This window comes from Phascolarctos cinereus, unplaced genomic scaffold, assembly GCF_003287225.1.
Source record: "Phascolarctos cinereus isolate Bilbo 61053 unplaced genomic scaffold, phaCin_HiC Scaffold_3;HRSCAF=262, whole genome shotgun sequence".
Lineage (NCBI taxonomy): Eukaryota > Metazoa > Chordata > Mammalia > Diprotodontia > Phascolarctidae > Phascolarctos > Phascolarctos cinereus.
The window spans coordinates 94100063-94120778 of record NW_027555736.1 but is presented as its reverse complement, the minus strand read 5'-3'; the positions used below and the strand labels follow the sequence as shown (position 1 = coordinate 94120778).

At 39.0% G+C, this 20716-nt stretch overlaps 1 protein-coding gene and 1 pseudogene across 1 annotated transcript in view; both read left to right on the top strand.

Moving 5' to 3' along the window:
- The window catches only part of ATRNL1 (attractin like 1), a 1198805-nt gene that overhangs the window by 1100508 nt on the left and 77581 nt on the right, over positions 1–20716 (top strand).
- On the top strand, positions 19041–19708 carry LOC110209588 (jupiter microtubule associated homolog 2 pseudogene; annotated as a pseudogene).

Genomic DNA, 20716 nt, shown 5'->3' with positions numbered 1-20716 from the left:
CAAATTCTTCCTGAACATCTCTCTGTGAGTTTCTTAAGAGCAGAAACTGGTTTTTGTTTGTTTATTTTGTTTTTGTTGTTATTGTTGTTGTTTCTTTCTTTGTTTTTCCTTTCTTTCTACTCTATAGCACTTAGCACAGTTCCTGGCAAGTAGTAGACACTTAACAAATATTTGTTGACTGACTGAATGTGTAGCATTAGCACCTTAAACTCAAAATCTTACTACCCAAAAATGTGTCCTTCTCCCCAGTTTCCCTAATTCTATTTACAAGAGTTTCCTCACCCCCAGGTATTCACGCTTAAAGATCAGACATCTTTGACTCTCTCTACAGAATGGGAGACATTTCTTACCATCCCCAACATCCAGTTATTTGTAAAATCCTATTGATTTTGTCTCCACATTATCCCTCATGTATTTTTCTTTGTCTCCATTCATTCTGTTACTACTCTCAATACCTGCTTTCTCTACTATTTCAATAGCCTTCTTACAGAACTCTCAGATTCCAGTTTCTTCTTTCTCCAATATATTTTTCATATTAGCTACCAAAATAAGAAAGGCATTTCTTCTTTTTATATTTAATATCTCTTCTGTCTTGCTTTTGGACTCCTCTGGACACATCATAGTGACATCTATAGATTAGCCAGTGTATAGAGTTTGACTTGAATCTTTCTATACAGACTGTCAGATTCTTTGGACTTCTGTCAGAACAACATTCAGATCTGTGTATGAATAAAATCTTAGGAGACTAAACCCAAGAAGATTGCCTCTGGAGTAGAGTACTGAGTGTTCAAATCTCACCTTTGATACCTACTGCCCGTGTGACTTTGGGTAGGTCCTTTAACCACTCTTGGTTTCAATTTCCTCATCTCTAAATGACAAGTTTAGATTAGGTGACCTTTGACATACCTTGCAGATTTAGATCTAGGAGCCTATGAATGTTTATGATAAAAAACAGAGAGACAAATTCATTTGTACCAAAATATGGCTGTACCCAAACTAAGGTATTTAAAACCACTGTCCCATTCAGCTGGAAGTCTTCCCACCCCAGCCAGATGCTTATAGTAGGCAAAGAAGAAATCAAACAGCAATCTGTGTATTCCATAGTGTTCCTTATAGCTTTGGGTTTTTTTCCCCAAGCAGCCACCCCCACTTTGTAATATTTGCTAGACCTCTCTGCTACTGAGAATTTACAGCAGAGCAAGAAGAGGAAAAGAAAGGAGTTCTGTGTTTTCCAGTGATCCTGTCAGGGTCTAGCTGAGCTGTCATTAACATCAGGTTAGTCAGTGAGGATGTAACAACCAATTAACCAATAACAATCACCTTGAAAATTATAAGACATCCTAAGATGCTACATGCAATTTGTGCATGATTTTCAAAATCTATTCCAAAGCTTTTCCTGAAGCCCCAATATTGCAAAATTCCTGTGTATGGAGAAGAAACAGTCAAAGAATTCATGTTTCCTTTGACCAACAAAAATAGGGCAGCTGAGGTTTGAGTCTATAAACTCTGTACTATTACAGAAAATTGAAAGTCATAATCTTCCAACAAACTCTAATTGAATATTTGGAAATGTGTATAAAACAAAGCAGAGTCAAATAAATAGAACAAATAAACCCAAACCCCCAAAATGTAAATCTTCAAAGGAAGAATCCTCATTAAAAAGATATATTGAATTTTCTGTCCCTTGACATCCTGGTTGCTTTTAGGATTATGCCACTGGGAAAATACAACTGTTTCTAATCAAACAATTTAAATTCCCATGCTGAGTCTTTTGTTGCTTTTGCCTTTTGCATATTTCTCTTGCTACTTGTTTTGGGGATAAAGTAGTGCAAAATCATTCAGACACCAATCAAATTTATCATCCCGTGCCTTTTGATGACATCCATCTGTTTATCTATGAAGCCATTAAAGACTTATTGAGTTACAGGGCTATGGAGAAAATTGGGTTATCATCTATAGTTAAATCCAATTCTTGCATCGGTCATCTTTTCAGCCTATGTGCTATACTCTGAAATTACCCTGACTTGCAGACCTGCATTTCAGGAATATATTTTCTTCATAACCTTTTTATGCCATTTCTAGAAAAATCCTAATGCATGAGCAATTTGTGGTTTAGGAAAATGTTGACAGAAAGATGTCATTGCTTTTTCTTGTCAGAGGTTCAAAAGCTTGCTAGAGACTGTGTTAGCTTAAAAGCAGCATTCAGAAGTTGGGACTATTCAATTCCCAGATTTGTATTTAGCTGCACCTTTTCAAAGACAAACTCAGTGCTGGGTTATAGAAGAAGCATTGTGTTAATCAGAAAATAAAGATAAATTAATATCAAGTTGAAATTCTAACTGACAAAAAAAAAGTTAAAGTCCATCACAAATCATGTTAAATAAATACCAGCAGGTAAACTGATAAAACACAAAAGACCCCAATCTTGCTCAGTAATGACTAGGTAGGAGTTCAGTGCTTATCTGTCAAGTCATGCAGCTTAAGCAATGTTAAAAATCATGTTTTCTGGGCTGGCTGAAGAGCCAATGGACTGTGTGGAGGCAGCTAATTGAAATCAAGTGAATATTTGCAGTTTCCTAGAGATATTGTTATATCAGGACTGCAGGGGCCTCGGTCAAAAAGCAGTCCTGAATAATACAGATGCTGCACTTTGCCAGCTTTCCTAGCATTTGACAGAGATAAATCTTGAAGAGCTCATTGAGTAAAATCTCTGCTCGATTTGTTTATGTAAATCAGACATGCACTATATGTCAGGAGGGATTTCTGGGAAGCCTTGATTTCTGGGAATCACTGGAGTTATTTAGCATCAAGGCTTTTTCTTAAAATCCAGCACTATGAGCTCTTTATTGGGTCATTTAGGAAGTATTTTCTGATCATATTTCATAGTAGCTTTTCATTGTCTCTCACTCTATAAGATAAGTAACCTGAAATGGAACAATAATGCTGTAACAACTGGAGACAATTGATGAAGACACATAGGCCGGATGTGAAAGACTCATTGGACAGGTGTCAAATTGTCTTCTGCCTATCGACTTGACTTTATGTCCCTTCTAGTTGGCAGTGATCCAGTTTCTGATATGAAGCAGCATGGTACATGGGACGATTCTTAGACTCAGAGCCAGGAGATACCTGAGTTCTAGTTCTATACTTACTGCATATGTCGGTGGAATAACCACCCCTCAGATCACATGATGCCTCCCCCACGAATAAAATGGCTCTCACAAGTTCAGGCTTTTCAGGGACTCCACATCTATGAATACTATAGCTCATGAGCCCTCATTGATGTGTTTACTTTCAATGGTCAGACAAAGGACACAATTATTCTAAATCCATGGCATTTAAGAAAATGGCATGATAAGAAAAGTAGCAATAAAACATTTTCCCCATCACCCTGGAGAACATTCTCCCATAAATATACATTACATGTATGTATATACATATATATACACACATACATATACACACATACACATATACATATATACATATATGGACATACATGTATGTATGTATGTATGTAACACATGTGGATAAGGCATCGAGCCAAGTCCATAGCACAAGGTCATTGCAACCTCCACCTTTTTAGCTTCGTTACTGACCTTTCATCTGCAGATACCACCAACCCAAGGCTTCAGAGGGGTTTTGGGACCTTCTCCTAAAGCAGTATGGACAAGTCATTTAAACTTTTTGAATCTTAGTTTCCTTAAATGAGAATGATAATAATGGTAATTATTACCTCATAGGGTTGATTCTGGTATAATCAAAAGGGAGAGTGTATGCAAAGCACCTTGGAAATGTTAAAGTGCAATAGAAATTTAGTTATAGTTATCATTATTATCATTATTATTATTATTGTTACTCCTGGAAGGTTACTTGTGTCATTGTGGAGAAGGAAAATTACCATAGAAAAGGTACAGCAAATTTTCAGTTATAGACTCTCCCAGTTTCCAATCATGTCAATCATTGGAGGATAACAATATTGATCTCAGAATTATGAATAGTAGTTCTACACTGGACATGTCTATGTAGGCTTTACTTTCCTCATCTATAAAAAGATGGGGTCAGACTTCATGATAGAGATCTAGCTCTATGATTTTGTGTTTTTCCAACTCGGTTTCCAAACTTGTTTTCCCCCTGCCCCACTCCCAAAGCAAAATATCAAAAAATACCCATTCTATTTGTAGTCAGAACCAACTTTATAAAGCCACTTTGTATAAGAAGATCCCAAGGTCTTTCTCTCTGCCAAAAATATGTCAACTTCAAAGTGATTAAAATTGCATCATCAAAGATTTATTTTGTTAACTTAAGGTTCTGTCAGAACGTTAAAATGCTGGAGGAGAGAGCAGGTAAGATATTAAGCCATTATTACTCATCAATACCTCAATATGTGGATGCATTATAGCCTTTCTTAAAGTAGATTTTTATAGGGAAAATCACAAAGACAACAAAGGATCACTGGCATTGAGGGAGAGGCAATGAGAAGGAAAAAGGATGCAGAAAGGGAAGGTTCTGTTAAAGAAGGCAAACTTTGTTGATTTCACATTGTTGTCTAAAGCCCTGAACTCTACAAATGACAGAGGGAATTATGCTAGCAATATTTACTGACTTTATTCATTCATTTGTTCATTCACTGCCTAATACCTACTATACATATGCTTGCTGGAGGGATCACTTTCTCCCTTTCCATCTCATTGTTTCATTTACTTTCAGATTCCATTAATGCCCAAGCAGCAAAGTGCTTGGAAGAAATGGTGTGGGGAAATCCTACCTAAGAAATTCAGAAATGTGAATGATTTTTGTCTAGTTGTTCATACATCTTGGATACAGGCAGTACCTGCAGGTGAATTGTTGGAAAGGCAGGAAAATGAAACCCACAGATGGGCTCCATCACTAGTTTGCAGGTGCTTCCTCCTAAAACCTGCCAGGTCAGATCCTCTTATCCTCATCCCATTAAGATATATTTCCAGTTCCAACTACTTTCCCTTCATTCTTTGCCATAGTCTTCTCCCACCAACCTCACTACCTCCCACATTGAAGAAAATGAAAAATGTAAAGCTAATCATCTAAAAGGAAACAAACATTTGTTAAGTGCCTACTATGTGCTTACTGTATTTACCAAAATATCATTTGATCATCACAACAACCATATGAGGAAGATAATGTTATTATCCCATTTTACAGTTGAGGAAACTGAGGCAGACAGAAGTTAACTGACTTCTCCAAGATCACACAGCTAGTAAATGACTAAGGCCAGATTTTAATTCAAGTTCTTGTGACTCCAGGCCCAGCACCCTATCCATTGTGCCATCAAGCTGCCTTAGGGGTATTAAAATATACAGGGCTTTTTGCTTTTATACTGAATGAATCCAGGAATGCTATACTTGTGTAGTTGTATCCCTCTTCTGAAATCAGTTGCAATGTCTTGCTGACAGTGTGTCTTCCTTACTTTTAATTTGTGGCCTTTTTTACACTCGATGGTTGTTGTTGTTGATGATAATGATGGTGGTGGTGGTTGTGGTGGTGGTGGTGGTGGAGGAGATGGTAGGTGGAAGGGTCCAAACCTATAATGTCACTGGTGTAGAGATTGACCAGGGTTGAAACTCCATTCTCAAATGTAGTTCAGCAACTCCTCTTTAACTTATGGTCATTAAAGTTGCCTTGGATACTGCACTGAAAAGTTATGTTACTTTCTCAAGATCACACAGCTAGTATGTGCCCAAGGCAGACTTTGAACATGAGTCTTGAGTCTACAGAAGGCATTCTATTACCAATGCCATAATTCCTCTTTTCCATATAGTTATCTTCCTGAGTATGGGAAAGTTGTTCCATACCTTCCTTCCTAAGTAATAATAAGAGTTCACCATAGTACTTGATGGTTAAGAGAGCAATTTCCTCCCTATGATACAAGTACTATTAGTATGATTAACTATTGTCCATTTTATAGATGAGAAAATTAAAGCACAGAGCTCTTATATTTCTGATCAAAAGTCACATTTCTAGTAGGCTCAGCAGATAGGAGAGCAGTAGAAAGAGAGAACAGCTGAAAAGGGTGAACTGCTCAGTTTTGTAAGTTTTAAAGATGCAGGCAGCCAATCAAAAGGGACTACCTCACCCACGTGGTAGTGGATGCACCAGGCTTCATATTAGGCAAGCTGGACATACTCAAAAGGCCCCTCTTAAGAGTATCTCTTTGTTAGAAGTGAGCATGCCCAGAGAAGCCCAGGTTGCATAGACAGAAGTAAAACTTTCTAAATAAATGTCTTTTATAATGTTTTTAAGTGTTTAGTCAATTGAATTTTAATCTCCTGTGCTCTAAATAAATCTAAGCTACAAATTCCTGCTCTTTAATTAGATACCCATTCTGTCATTTCCTAGAAAGGAAGCCTTTTTATTTTTTTAACAGTGTTCAAGACATTCCTAACATTTCAGGTGAAATAATCTATCTGAAATAATTTTCACTTTAAAAAGAAGAGTATTAAATGGAAAAAGGAAAAAAAAGAATAGTGCCAGCCTGGTGGGTCTGACCATTAGAAACCCAGGAAAACAGAATTTGTATTTTAAGAAACCAAGCTAGGAAGCCAATGAAGGAAATATTATAATTTATAAACAATTACAAAGCTAAACTCAAATGTCTAGTATACGCTCATAATGTGTTACAACTTTTCACTTGCTATTCTCTTTTATATGTTTATATCTATATATTTAAATGTCGATACAGATACATACACATATATAAACATATACACTCATATATACATTAGTGGATACCATTGAAATTATGTATAATACCTTTAGATACTATCATGTGTTCATAGAATATTGAAGTTAGATTGGATGTTGATGTCATCTAAGCCAACTCTATTTCATAGATAAGCAAACAGATGCACAGAAGTTAATGGATTTGTCTAAGACTGCACAATCAGAACAGTGTAGAGTTGGGGCTAGAGTGCTGGGGACTCTGGCCCTAAGTCACGTGATCTTTCTGCACAGGTTCATTAGTCTGGAAAGATCACTTCTGCATCATAGCTCCAAGATCAATTGTTGTTTCTGTTTAGTCATTTCATTCATGTCTGACTCTTCATGACTCCATTTGGGGTTTTCATGGCAAAGATACTGGAGTGCTTTACCATTTCCTTCTCCAGCTCGTTTGATGGATGAGGAACTGAGGCAAAAAGAGTTAAGTGATTTGATCAAGGTCACACAGCTAGTAAATATCTGAAGCCAGATTTGGACTCAGGAAGATGAGTCTTCCTGACTCCAAACCTGGTGCTCTATCCACTGTGCCATGTAGTTGCCTGCCAAGATCAATAGTCACATATATTTCCATGCTATTTTCATGGAAGACTTGAGACAAAATCTCCAAGCATGAAGACTCCCATCAAATGTTACATTAAAAACATGGTCAGTGGGATTTAGGTAGGTAGCCTCCCAGGAAGGAAGGAAGGAAGGAAGGAAGGAAGGAAGGAAGGAAGGAAGGAAGGAAGGAAGGAAGGAAGGAAGGAAGGAAGGAAAAGGAAGAAAAAAGGAGGGAGGGAAGGAGGAAGGAAGGAAGGAAGGAAAGAAGGAAGGAAGGAAGAGAAAGGAGGAAGAGAGGGAGGGAGGGAGGAAGAGAGGGAGGAAGAGAGGGAGGAGGAAGGAAGGAAGCAAGCAAAAAGTACTAAGACCTCAATAAATTAACAAAGCATGCAATTAGATACATTTCAACTAAGCCCTTTGAACTCATACTTTACAACTTTCTGTCAGTGTATCCTCAGGACACTGTATTTACCTCCCTGGGTGTCAGTTTCCTCTTGAGCACTCTTTTAGTAGCACCTAGAAAACTTGAGAATTGGAGTCTCTAAGAATGAAGGATCCCATCAAAGGCCATTCTGAAAAATATGAATACATGATAAATGAGATATAGGTTGGTAGGTAGGTAGCTGCTCACCAATTGGCCACTGCGTGTGTATACACATATACATATATTCATATATATATATATATATATATATATATATATATATGTGGAGGGAAGAGAGAGAGAGAGAGAGAGGTACTGACACTGCTCTTTCCCGGTTTCCTCTTGCCTGTCAGACCACCACTTCTCAGTGTCACTTACAGGTTTATCATTCATGTCCTACCCCGACCCCTGCATTGGTATACCCCATGGCTCTCTACTATTCTGTTTCTATAACTATCTCATCAGCTCTACGAGTTAAATTATCATCTCTTCATCTTGGATAACTCCCAGATCTATTTCTCCATCTCTGAACTTTTGACCATCATCTTTCCCATGATTGGAATACTCTCTGTTCACCTCTTGGAATCCCTATATCCCTTCAAAGCCTATATTATGTGCTCTCCTACATGCGGCCTTTCCTGATCCCCACCACAAATTGTTACTGATCCCTTATCCAAAAATTACTTGACATTTGATTCTAATATATTTTGTATTAGCTTACTGATATATGTGTCATTCCCCCAAGTAGAATACAAGTTCCTTGAGATTAGGGAGGATTTTGGCTTTATCTTTGTACCTCTGGTACCTACAATGGTGCCTAGCATATAGTATTTCACAAGTGCTTATTGAACTGAAGTAAATGAAAATGGAATCTATTAGAAGCCATCAAAGTCACAAGGCCTCCCCATTACCACGTCTGCTTTCAGCCACTTACAGCACATGTTGGGTATCTTTTGCTCCACTTCTCCCATGTGGGCTCCTAAGTAGAGGCCTCCTATGCAGGCTTTCAAGGTTTCTTCACCTCCTCTTCTGCATTACTATACTTGCAGCCTTCCACACCTTCAGGAAGAGAGCGTCACAGTGCCATGCTTTCCATTGTCCAGCTCCCTAGCAATGGGAGAACTCCTCACCGTGTTCCTCCACCATTCTATCAGGAGTCTTACTCCAAGTTGCTCACTCAGTCAAACTTTTCTTGGAAGTAAGGAATACTTTCAGGATTCCTTTTGTTTTTCCTGAGGACTCCATGCCAGGGTGTAGTACAGGATCAAAACCCTATTTTGGGTTTGTCCTTTGTGTGTACTACAGACCCCTTGACTCATTGGTCCATGTTTAGCTATCAGTCACATCCCAATTCCTCCCCAGTTGTGCGTCCTCCCCACCCCTAGCCAACTGTGTATACATTATCCTCTTCCATATCTCCTACCTGCATTGCCTATGGCCTCTTAAAATCATATTAAGATGAAGATGAAGAAAACCACCAGAGGAGGAGGAAGACAGGTAGAGCACCAGATAACCACCTACATTAAAGCTACTTCCCCCCCAAAAAAACAATATCATTGTTGGAAACCCAGAAAAAAAGTCAGGCCTGAGGCAGATATAATCAAATGTAAATTTAGGGTTTTACATATGTAAATGTTATACAGGAAAGGATGATGCTTGGACATCTTAGAACAGGATGCACTGTGAAATGAGAATGTCTTTAATTGCTCCATGCAGGAAAATATATGAGCTCCATGAGGCAAAGGATCAAGCTGTTCCTTCCAGGAGGTTGAGAGCCCCAGATGGTGATACTGGAGGGCATAGTTAGAAGAAACTGGGAGTTTCTACAAGTTCAGAGTGGATACACACAGAGAGAAGAGAATAGACAGCTGGGAAGAGCAAAGGGTGTGATGATCAAGAATAGGGGCCCATCTCAAGTAAAGTGTTGGGGGGGGATATGTGTCCAGAACAGAGGAAAGGCTTGCGAATGGATTTATTTGGGGAGAAGGCAAAAGATACCAGCTGAATCAATGTTCAGATAGAAAGAAAAAGCATCTTGTCAAAGAAGTCAGGGCCACCAGGCCCTTGTGGATCAGGAAGACAAGCTGGAAGCAAATGAAGCAAGGCAAAGCGGGGAACAATGGACAGAACTAAGTCGAAGGGAAAATCTAAGCCCAAGGAATGTGTAGAAGCCAGAGGTTAAGACCTAACAGTGAATGAACATTGGACTAGTAGTTAGGATATTTCAGAGATATGAAGACCTTGAAACCAACATGACAGGAAGCTTCTACTCTTTGCCTTCACCCTTCTTGCTTGTACAGGGTTTAAAGGACTCACTTTCCAGGTCCTACTTAACCTTGGGGAAGGACTACGGTCCCATACAAGAAAGCTGAAATGTCCGGAGTCAAACAATGCCTATTTTGGAAGAGAATCCCCAGACAATGACAACATTTTAGGTTTTTAATAAGCAAATGCTTATTGACTGCTTGTTGACTGACTAACTTTGTGACTGCTTGAAATCCTCCAATAAGAGAGGATCCACTAATTACCAACATATGCCATTTCACTTATGGATGGACTTAATTATTAGGAAGGAGTTGGTTGTTTGTTTTTTTTTCCCATGAAATCAAAGCTAAATTGGCTTCTTTTCAACTTTGACCCATGGCTCTTAGCTCTATCGATGGGACAAATTAGACAAGTCTAATCTATTTTCTATGTGATGACCCTTAAAATACTTGAAAGCAACTATCAATTATCCCCCACCCACCTCAATAAGTCTTCTCTTGTCCTGGATTAACATGCCCAGTTCCTTCAACTGGACTCAAGGCTTGCTCCCATATTGGTTGTCCTGCTGTAGAAACTCTCCAGCTAATCAATGCCCTTTGTAAACTGTGGTTCCAGAGCAAACATAACATTTCAAGTGAAGTATGCCCTGGATGGCATACCATGGGACTATATCTTTATTCCTGGAAGCTATGCCTCTTTCAGTATAGATGACCTGGGGCCTTTTTCATCACAACTTTCCTTATTGATTCAGGAGTTGTTGGTGCTCTCTTTTCATATACTTTTCAGCGAGTGTTTTAGCTGAAATCAGGGCTTGGGTCTCCCAGTCTGATTACTTCACTCTAGTATGTTCTGTATGCACTTTTCACTCCTATGCTATTGATGTTAGTGTTGCTTCTAATTTTGCTTTAATCTGTCCCCTGACTCAAAAGAAATTTCCATCTGTCAGCTCCCCATAAACAATATCTTTTACATCTTTGTGTCTTCCATTTTCTTCGCGTGACCCAGGCAGTTGGATTATAATAAGCTCAACTTTGATGTTTGCCCATTGTTTGGGCTTTGTTTTGGAAGACTGGATGAGGTTAACATTTGACACAGGAAGCCCTTACAACCCCCTCCTGCTAAGGGTCTATTTTGAAAGGGAAGGTTGTGGGATAGAGTTTGGTCCATGGAACAGTCCAGGGAATGAAACAAAGGACTTCACTCCGTCCTACATCCACATTTCTTTTCTCTCCCTCTTTACTCTAGGGATGCTGGAGTTGAGCACATGCAAAAATCCTGGAGTTCTCACTCTCTTTTTCCCAAATACCCATCAGGCACTTCCCTCCTCACCCCTACCCCCAACACTGCTTCCAAACAGACCTTGGGCTGCCTGCCTCTACTGGTGTCTGTTCCAGTACATGAGCAATAGTCAGACTTTTCCTATTACCATTCTCTTAAGTATAGCAAATAAGTGCTTCAGACAAGCCTCAAGCCAAAGCTGATTATAGTAATGTTTGTGTTTCTGTGTGTGTGTGTGTGTGTGTGTGTGTAAATTTACAAAAAAACATGGCTCTGAGAATATTTCTTTTTAAGTAAACCTAGAGAGTCCCCACAACACACAGGAACAAATAGCTTTCCCTTGCATTTGTCAGCCAGGACACATTCCTGTGTTTGCTATCTCCAGATCTCAGCTGGGCTGTTTAGTGATTTAGTTTATATAGCTAGACAGGAATTTCTGAATAGAAAGAACCATGAATTGCCAAGAGCAGAATACTGTGGCATAAACTTAATCATTCTAGTTGGGGTTACAATCTCTGGTCCTGGATGGAAAAACAAGCCCAATTCAGCAGAGCAGCTAGTCTTTGGATAATCACCTTCCTCAGTCCGTGGTATAATGTAAATGCGGAGAATGTCATTTTCCAGGCTTGCTTGGTATATGCTCTGTTTGTAGGGGGGGAAAGCTGATGATTGACACAGGAAATAGAATCCTAATGGAGAAAAACTATGTGCTTTGAGAGGCTTGCTGGGTGGCAAGACCATACCCTAACAGAGGGGGGGAAAGCAAGTCAGAGTAAGGCACCAGTACATCGAAGGAATCAGAGGCAAAAGAAGAGAGCTGATGCCATCTGGACTTTATTTCCGTGGGTGTTTTCTCCATTTTTGCGAACAGAATGAGAACATCTATTTGGGTTCATTTCATTTTAAAGCTGGAGCTATGTTTGTGTTGATAACCCATATTTATGAAAGGAACCCTGTCCCAGTTGGGTAGGGAAGGATAAGGTGGGAGAGGGATGTGAGAGATCAACTAACCATATAAAAGATCTGCCTTTGTGAGGGTGCTTTCAAAACCAGGTCTCTACGTGGCTCACTGGCTGCTAATTTGGATAGCAGAATCACTGTCCTCCCTGACTAGATCTTCTGGCCTGGCAGTAGATTCTCAGCAAACAAAAAATAAAAGCATTAAGCTGGTTCTCTCTAATTATGTCTCTCTCTAAATATCTAATTATCACTGAGAACAAATTGCATGTTACAGAGATAATATTATGGGGAACCGTTAATCTGTTGGGCTTCTGCTTTTGAATTTTTCAGTTGGTGCTGCAGCTGCTAGAGCAAAAAATTTTGCCACCTGGACACTTCATTATGATTTCATATTTAAATGCAAAAACTGCTGATGAGAGGTTATATTTGATGGGCTTGGCTTCTTCAAGCATTCTACAGATTCAAATAAAAAGAAGGAACTCAATATGCATTCCATGTGCACCTTTCCCATATTTCCCAGCTAGTGTGGGTTGCTGAGAGTTGAGCTTTTAAAGGAGAAAAATTAAATATGAGGCCAGGTTATCTGAGGGGTACTGGTAGGTGACAGCTGAATTGGCTTCTCTGATTAGTCTTTGTTTCTGTCACTGCACAAAAGAATATGTAGCATCCTACACCACCATCCCCCCCCCACCCCCAGCTACAGGGGATTTCCTTAAGAAATTCAGATCCAAATAATACACATTCTCCAAGATTACCTGATAATTGCACTTACAGTAATATACTCAAAGGTAATTAACATTCATTCTTCACTTTAGAGAATTGAAATTACCAAGTACTTATCCTATAATTACATCTTGATGCATTCACTATTGTATTCCATAGCATTAACCATGTAATTAAGCAATGAACAATGACTGCGTAAGTAGAAAGAACACTTATATAGAATTTGTGTCCCATCCAAAAAAATAAACAAATTAAAAGTGCCACTTTTCAATTTAGACCCCGTAGTTTAAAAGGGAATTATTCATCATTTGACAATGCTAGTAAAAATCTTCTGTCACTGATAATCTTGAAGTCAGAGGACCCAAGTTTGAATTCCAACCTTGTTGTATATTAACTGTGCCCTTCAGCAAATTACCTAACCTCTCTGAGCCTTAGATTCTTCATCAGAAAAAGGACATGGTTAAATTCGAGATCTTTCTAGCCTTGGAAACTGTGACCCTACGTAAGTATGAAAATCATGATTCGGACTTCCTATCAATGGAATGTTGTTTGCTTTGGAATGATTTTCCAGCAGAGGTGGTGAGCTGGACTGAGCTGTCCTTATTTTCATGCCTGAGCTCAGGCCCAATAGGACACATTAGCAAGATGACTAGCCAGACCCTGAAGAAAAAGCAAATCACTTATATTGGGATTAAAAGCATGACCTTAGCAGGAAGCTAACGAACTAAGCCAGCATTATTTTGTGTGTCATATAGAAAATTGATACAAAAATCCCTGCCATATCCTCTTCTCCATTACGGACTACTTAAGTTCTTTCTTTCTCATATTGCCACTAAACATGTTTTTAATATTTCTTACATCATCAAAGTGTATATGATATAATAGTGTATATACGTATATACATATGTGTATATATACTATATATGTAGTATTTTAAATTTTATCTGTTCCACCAACATAGTTTGCCTCTTTACCTCTTCTGTAAAGGTGTTTATTCTTCGTTCTCTTAAAGTCCAACTGTCAGGCTTTTTTTGTAATAAAAACATCCATTTTTGTTCAACAGCTATTTGAACCACATGCCGTGTGTGTGTGTGTGTGTGTGTGTGTGTGTTTTCTTCATTAAGACTATAACATTAGCAAACAACATCACTTTTTCCCCATGGTGCCTGTGCTGGTCTTCCTTGACCAAATAGAGAGTATTCCTTTTGTAACTCGTTTGTTATTGCTTAGTCTCACATATTCCCAAAGATTGATATGAAAAGTTCTGCCGTGCCCAAACCTGGCGTACAACTGCCTGAACTTAAGAACTGTTGAAATAAATTGTTCCTGTCAGAGACATGCTTCTCTAACCAAGGTGACTCTGTCTGGCAACACTGGCTGAAAATAATGGTATAATTCAATCTTTAAAATGGTTTCCTTCAAACGCTACATAAAAATATTCACCAATGTCATTCAATCCTATGAGAACAAATTTGACATCTGAACATGAGGCTCATATGATATGATACCCAAACCTTTCCACAAAAATGTATTTGAGAAAAGATAAAGCTTTATTTTATGTCAGGCTAATAATAGGGCAGTGTCCCACTATGGTATAATGTGTAATGATATGCCAGGCTCCCATCAAAAAGTCTGGGTTCAAATCCTGCCTCTGGCATTTACTGTGTGGCCGGGGGCAAGTCACTTAACCACTCTGGGACTCAGGCAGCTCTCTAACAGTATAAATTACAGATAGATTGTAATCTAAATTAAATGAAAGCAATTCTCATACCAAGAAAAACATAGGTCCTTTCACTATAGGGTACTAGGATGCTGAAGGCTTAATTCCATCACTAATTATCTCAAGCATTTCTTAGATTGTAACCTCATAGATAACAGGAACAAAGTCCTATTCATTTTTATACATAGAATGTGCCTAGTTCAGGACCTTAGACATAGGAATTGTTCAACAACTATTTACCAATTGAAATCAACTGAAGAAAAGAAATAGGCATAAACATAAGGAAGGAAAGAAAACGAGCATTTATTAAGTGTCTTTTATGTGCCAGGCACTGTGCTAAGTACATAAGAAATATTTCATTTGTTCTCCATAATAACACTGGGAGGTAAGTGCTAATATTATGTTGATTTTAAAGTTGAGGAAACTGAGGCAGACAGAGGTTAAGTGACTTGCCCTGGATCAAAGAGCTAGTAAGCATCTGAAATCAAATTTGAACTCGGGTCTCCTGACTCTAGGTCTAGCTCACCTAACATCACCTAACAATCATCACCTAACAATGATCATAATAACTGTAATAATCATAGCTAACATTTATATGGAGCTTTATGATTTCCAAAGAATGTTCCATACATATTCTCATTTGATCCTTACAATCATCCTGTAACATAGATGCTATTATCATGCAGATGGGCATACTGAGGCAGAGAGAAGTTACTTGCCCAGGATCAGATAACTAGGAAAAGTCCAAGGCAGGTTTGGAACTTCGGTTTTCCTTTGTCCAAAGCCAAGCACTTTATCAACTTTTTAATTTGTCCCTTAAGTATTTGCCATCATTATCAATAGGTACATAGAGATAACATTAACCCATTTGCCTAATATCCATTTAATCCCTACAATCTTCCCTTGAGAAAATAGAGGAAACAGAATTGTAATATTTTAACAAGACCACACGACCCAATTCCAAAGAATAGAGATATAATGCTTAATGAAATTACCTAGGCTGAGGTTAAGCTTAAGGTCAACTTGAGAACAAATAGTCTTTAGTCTTTTTACAAATGATTTGTTGAGAGGGGAAATAGGCTGAGATGATTTTTGGCCCCTGCTGGAATAGTTGAAAGTGAAAGCCAGAATGTGCCTTTGCATTTATTTCACTAGCGCCAGAAATCATCAGTGTTTGTAAGACTAGAGCTAGTTCTGAATCCTGCAGTTACTGTTCTGTAACTAGCGAACCCCGTAACTCACTCTGCTACACTTCATTGGAAACCTGGAGAAGCCATAGTTAGGCATTTTACTGCCACCCTCAAGTGGGCGCTTGTCTCTGCTCTGGAGCTTTCTGGTAGTCAGTATATATCACAATTTACAGGTGAGCTGGCAGCAGGTGTTATCTTAAGAATGTGAAACCTATTAAATGCAGGATGAAAAGATGAAAAACTCAATTCTTCACCAGCTCTAACACAGTTAATTTGCAAGCTGTTTACTGAACACAAAGGCCTTTGACTGAGCGCTTGCTATCACCATCCTTCCACTGATACTCTTATTAATCACCTAATTTCATAGTTTCTATGCACATTGTTTTGGTAATTGTATCATTTGAGGGAACTTCATGACCTTCAGCCGAAGACTTACAGTGTGGAAACTAAAACTTTCTCCCTCTGGGTTAAATGTTTTAAAACTCTGTTCTTTGGGATTTGACCTCATTTTTCAAAAGGGAGATGTATATCTGCTTCAGGAAGAGATAGCAGAAATTTACGCTTGGAATTTTATCCTGTTTAATAGTTCATGGTGTAATATGTTTGAAAGTTCATGAAGAGCATTGTTGGTGTTCAATACGGAGCCAATAAATTCTAAGTACAAAGAAATATTGCTCCATAATGATGCATGCTTGTATGCAAAAGATCCTTTATCAGTTTAATAGCACATTTTATTGTCTGACACCTTTGGTTTACAAGTTCTCTCAATGGTCTGTTTGCTACAGTGCCAAAGGAGAGATGGAGTAGTGGAGGAGCTTTTTTGATGAACTGAATACTCAGTTTCAGTACTAAAGTTACTATCATGTCGTAGGTCAATATGGTTTATCTCAGCTACAACTCTTTTGGCTGCTAAGCTTTTCTAGGGGCTCCTACCACTTTCCATATTAAAGAAAAAAACTCTCCTTTTCCTTTAAAAGTGAAAACTAACACATGTGGGTATGCCCAAGCCAATGTGAGCTACCTTCTGCCCACTGCTTGACAGAGAATTTCAAGGAAGAGCAATATGGCATTCTTTCTTCTCAAGGCAAAGCTAAAGACACATCATATTCTGGTTTCATTTGAAACAGGTAATTTCAGTTTTCTACAGAAAGGCTGTAATCTGCATAATAGTACCCAACATTTCTGTTCCACACCTAAGTTGCCAAGGTGAAAAATGGAGTGGGCAGAATATTGATTGTGAGAGAAAGCACCTATGGACAGAAGCAGAGTAAGCACAAGAAGGTATCCCAGTAGTACAGTGGGGATGTGAAGGCCAAAGCTAATTATCCTTTTTAAACAGGCTTGTGAACACCATCCAACTGACAGGCCTGTAGACAGATTTGTTGTTTTCCTTTTTTTTGACTTTGAAGTACATTACTTAGCCAATGAAAAATGATATTGTTGTTCTGGATTGCTCACTGGGATAAGGATAATTGATATGGGCAGTGTGTATTACATCATATGCAAAAGGAACTGAGATTCAGAACCGTTTGTTTCTCCTGTCTCCTTCAACCAAGTCACCGTGATCTTCATTCCTCAAGCCCCCACTTAATAGATGGCTGGTTGCCTGCCATATCTATCTCACCTAAGTAGTAGAGGATTACTGAGTTCCTGCTTACAAAGTACTGCAGTCTCCTGAGGTCAGGTAAGGGGCTTATGGATAACAGACAGGAAAGAATGGTTTTAATTTTCTTTTGTTTTGGAAATAAGGTGCTTTGACTGGAGCTCAGTTGATTTGGGAAGTCTAAAACTAGTAAGAAGTCTCTTTCCCACCCCTCAGTAACACTCATAATTCAGTGTTGTTTAAATTCAGGTAATCTCTGAGGACTATTTGACTACTCAGGCAGAGAGGGGAATCAGATAATAAGTTCGGTTTTCTGAATGCATCCCAATTTAAGTAGGATAATACGAATTCTGCCCATTAGTTCATCTCAAATCTGTGGCACAGATGGCAACTTCTCCCCCAACTGAATGACAGATGTAAGTTATGAAAAAAGCAACATTGACAACAATATATTATTTGTGAACTAAGGCCTATAGTCAGTTTGAATGTACTGTTGAGATAAGGGAAGACTCCAGTCCTGACAAGTAGTTTCCGGAGTTTTCAGTGGGACTTGTCCAACTCTGCCATAGAATCAGGACACCAGAGGCTTCTCTTCCTCCCTACCTCATACCCCACACCCTACTCCTCCCCATACAAGCAGGCACAAACCACCACCACCACCTCCTCAGTTCTGCAGGAAGGATATTTTTGAAATTCCAAGAAAGTGAAAAAGGTAGTTTCCAATGGATTAAGAATAATAGACTGGCTTTTGTCTATGGAACCTGCTGGTCAGAAAAATCCCTATTGGTTGTTACTGTCATTGCTAGAGGAGTGCAATTTAATACTGTTGTTTACAAGAATATTTAGCCAAAGAAAAGGATTTACAGCTTCTCAATAATTGGCGTGATTGGACAAAATGTTTGACTCCTCCATGTCATTTCTACGTCTTAGAAATATCTTTTCCATCTTATTGGATTTAGCAGTAACACCAAGCAGCATAATAAATGCATTTCTGAAAAGTTTCCCATAAAGTAGAATTATGTAAAGTGGTTCCCATTTTCCTATGGGAAGATGTGCTCTGAGGTTGGCTGTGTTGCATGCTAGAAAATGTCATTACAGCTATGAGCCTGAAATATAAGTGAGAAGGGGCAGAGAGAGGCTTTCTTTACATTTCTATAAAGTATAGTTCCCTTATTAGATATTTACCAAAAAAAAGAGACATACTGAAGGTTTGAACCCTCTGTCTAATGATTGTATGATGCATTTCTCCCCCTCTATTATAATGCTTTGAATAGAGAACCATCAGTTTGTTGTACTATTTCTTTAAAAAAAAAAAACCTAGGAAGTTGCATCACCTTAGGGGAAATCTAAGAGCTAAGGTCTCTCCTCTGCAATAGGCCCTGAACCATATAAATAACAATACAGCGAGGGGAGCCACCTGTTCCAGACATCTCTCCCCTGGCTACTTGTGGCTTGGATTCTTCTCCCTTTAGATCGAGCCAATGGAAAAGCCAAGATTGTACTGGGCAACCTGCAAATGGAAGTATTGGAGTAGCATACAGTGATTTATTGACTCCCTTTAAAAAACTTGTGGTGGGAGCAATGCTGCTCTGCAGGGTGAGAGGAGTGCCTCTGTGGCTGACCCTGCCAGCACAGCTGGCACAACCACTACCATGGCCACTGCCACAACCACTACCATGGCCACTGCCACACCCACATGTTACTGGGTGGGAGAACAAGAGCTGCAAGCTGAAAGCCCCTGGAGGAGACTCAAGCAATCTTTTTGGAACTCCAGAAGAAGTTATTCCTTCAAAACAACAAAATAGAATGGCATCTAATATCTTTGGAGCATCTGAGGAACCTCAGAATACACCTAAAGCCTCAAATCCTCCAAGAGTCAAAGGATCTTTGAAGAGCCTACTCCTGTGCAGGCTTGATATCATTTGAATCACCCTGGTGGGAAGACCAGTGACATATTTGGGTCTCCAGTCACCATTACTGTACCCCTAGCACACCCAAACAAGCCCAAGGATCATACTGTCTTATGTGAAGGTGAGGATACAAAATTGCAACTCAGAGCCACAGAGAATATACAATCTTTAAGAGAAGAACATGATAAGAAATGTGACAAAGGAAAGTAGGAGTGAGCCAAGGAAACTGAGTCTAAACTCAAGACTGATAACCATAAGCCCAGGCTGGGACCCAGGCCTCACTCATACAACAAAGTCCTCAACCTACCAGGTGGCAAATCCAGCATCTCTTTCTACTAAAAGAAACTATTATCTGTATCTTCAGACCAGAAATTCTTCAGTTAGGGTGTCAAGGTTTATAGTTTCTAATTAGTATGAGTTGGGGTGGGGCAGGAAGGGAAAGGGTTGATGATTTATGTGAAGATTTTCATGTAGCTTGCTGCACAAACTTGTCTTCTAGAAATAGCTAGGGCTGCACAGGACCAAGGGACACAGACTCTTTCAGGGAACAGAGAAAAGAAATGATATGAGGGCAATAAGGAATTCCCCAGGTTTGCATCCAAGAATGAGTTCCAAATATGAGAGAATCTTTGAGGGAGCAAAAGAAAATGAGAAAAGAGTAGGATCTTCCTAGTTACTGGGAACATCTATGTTCTGGTAGGCAAATGTACATCTAGGGAAGGTCCTGTAGCAGTAGCCATTGACGGTGTCACAAAGGGACTAAAAACCTATGTGAATGATGTGTTGGACAGCTACCCTAGGAATGCTCCTCCTCCCTTTTCTGGTAAAGAAATACAACTTGTGTTTCAGAAGGGTAACAGATCGTTTAGTTCACAGAGTCCTTAAATTTTAGAGTGATGGTACAAGACCTTTACCTTTCCCGGGGATACTACTAATATCTGAGAAAACTGGTGTTAAATCTGTTTGTGCTATTTTAAGTTTGCCTCCATGATGCATTGTTCTACAGATATCCCATGAGGCTTTTGGACATCTTTCCCTCAAGAGCCAAGGAAAGACTCACTAAGCTATCTTTGACTTGATTTGCTGTCTGCAAATGCTTATCAATCAAGCCAATGTTTCTTTTCACTTGTTTGTAGATCTGTTCTTAATGGCAGATTTTGGTACCCAGATATTCCATGGACATCTGTAACTTCTGTCATCTAGAAGCTCTTGGCCTGATCTTAGATCAAGAGGCCTGTTTTATATAAGAGAGTAAGTTGGATCTCTTATTAATTGATTTTTAAAGTGAATAATTTCTCCCTGCCATTCTTATAAGCCTTTATATGCCTTTGACTGCCTCTGCAGTTC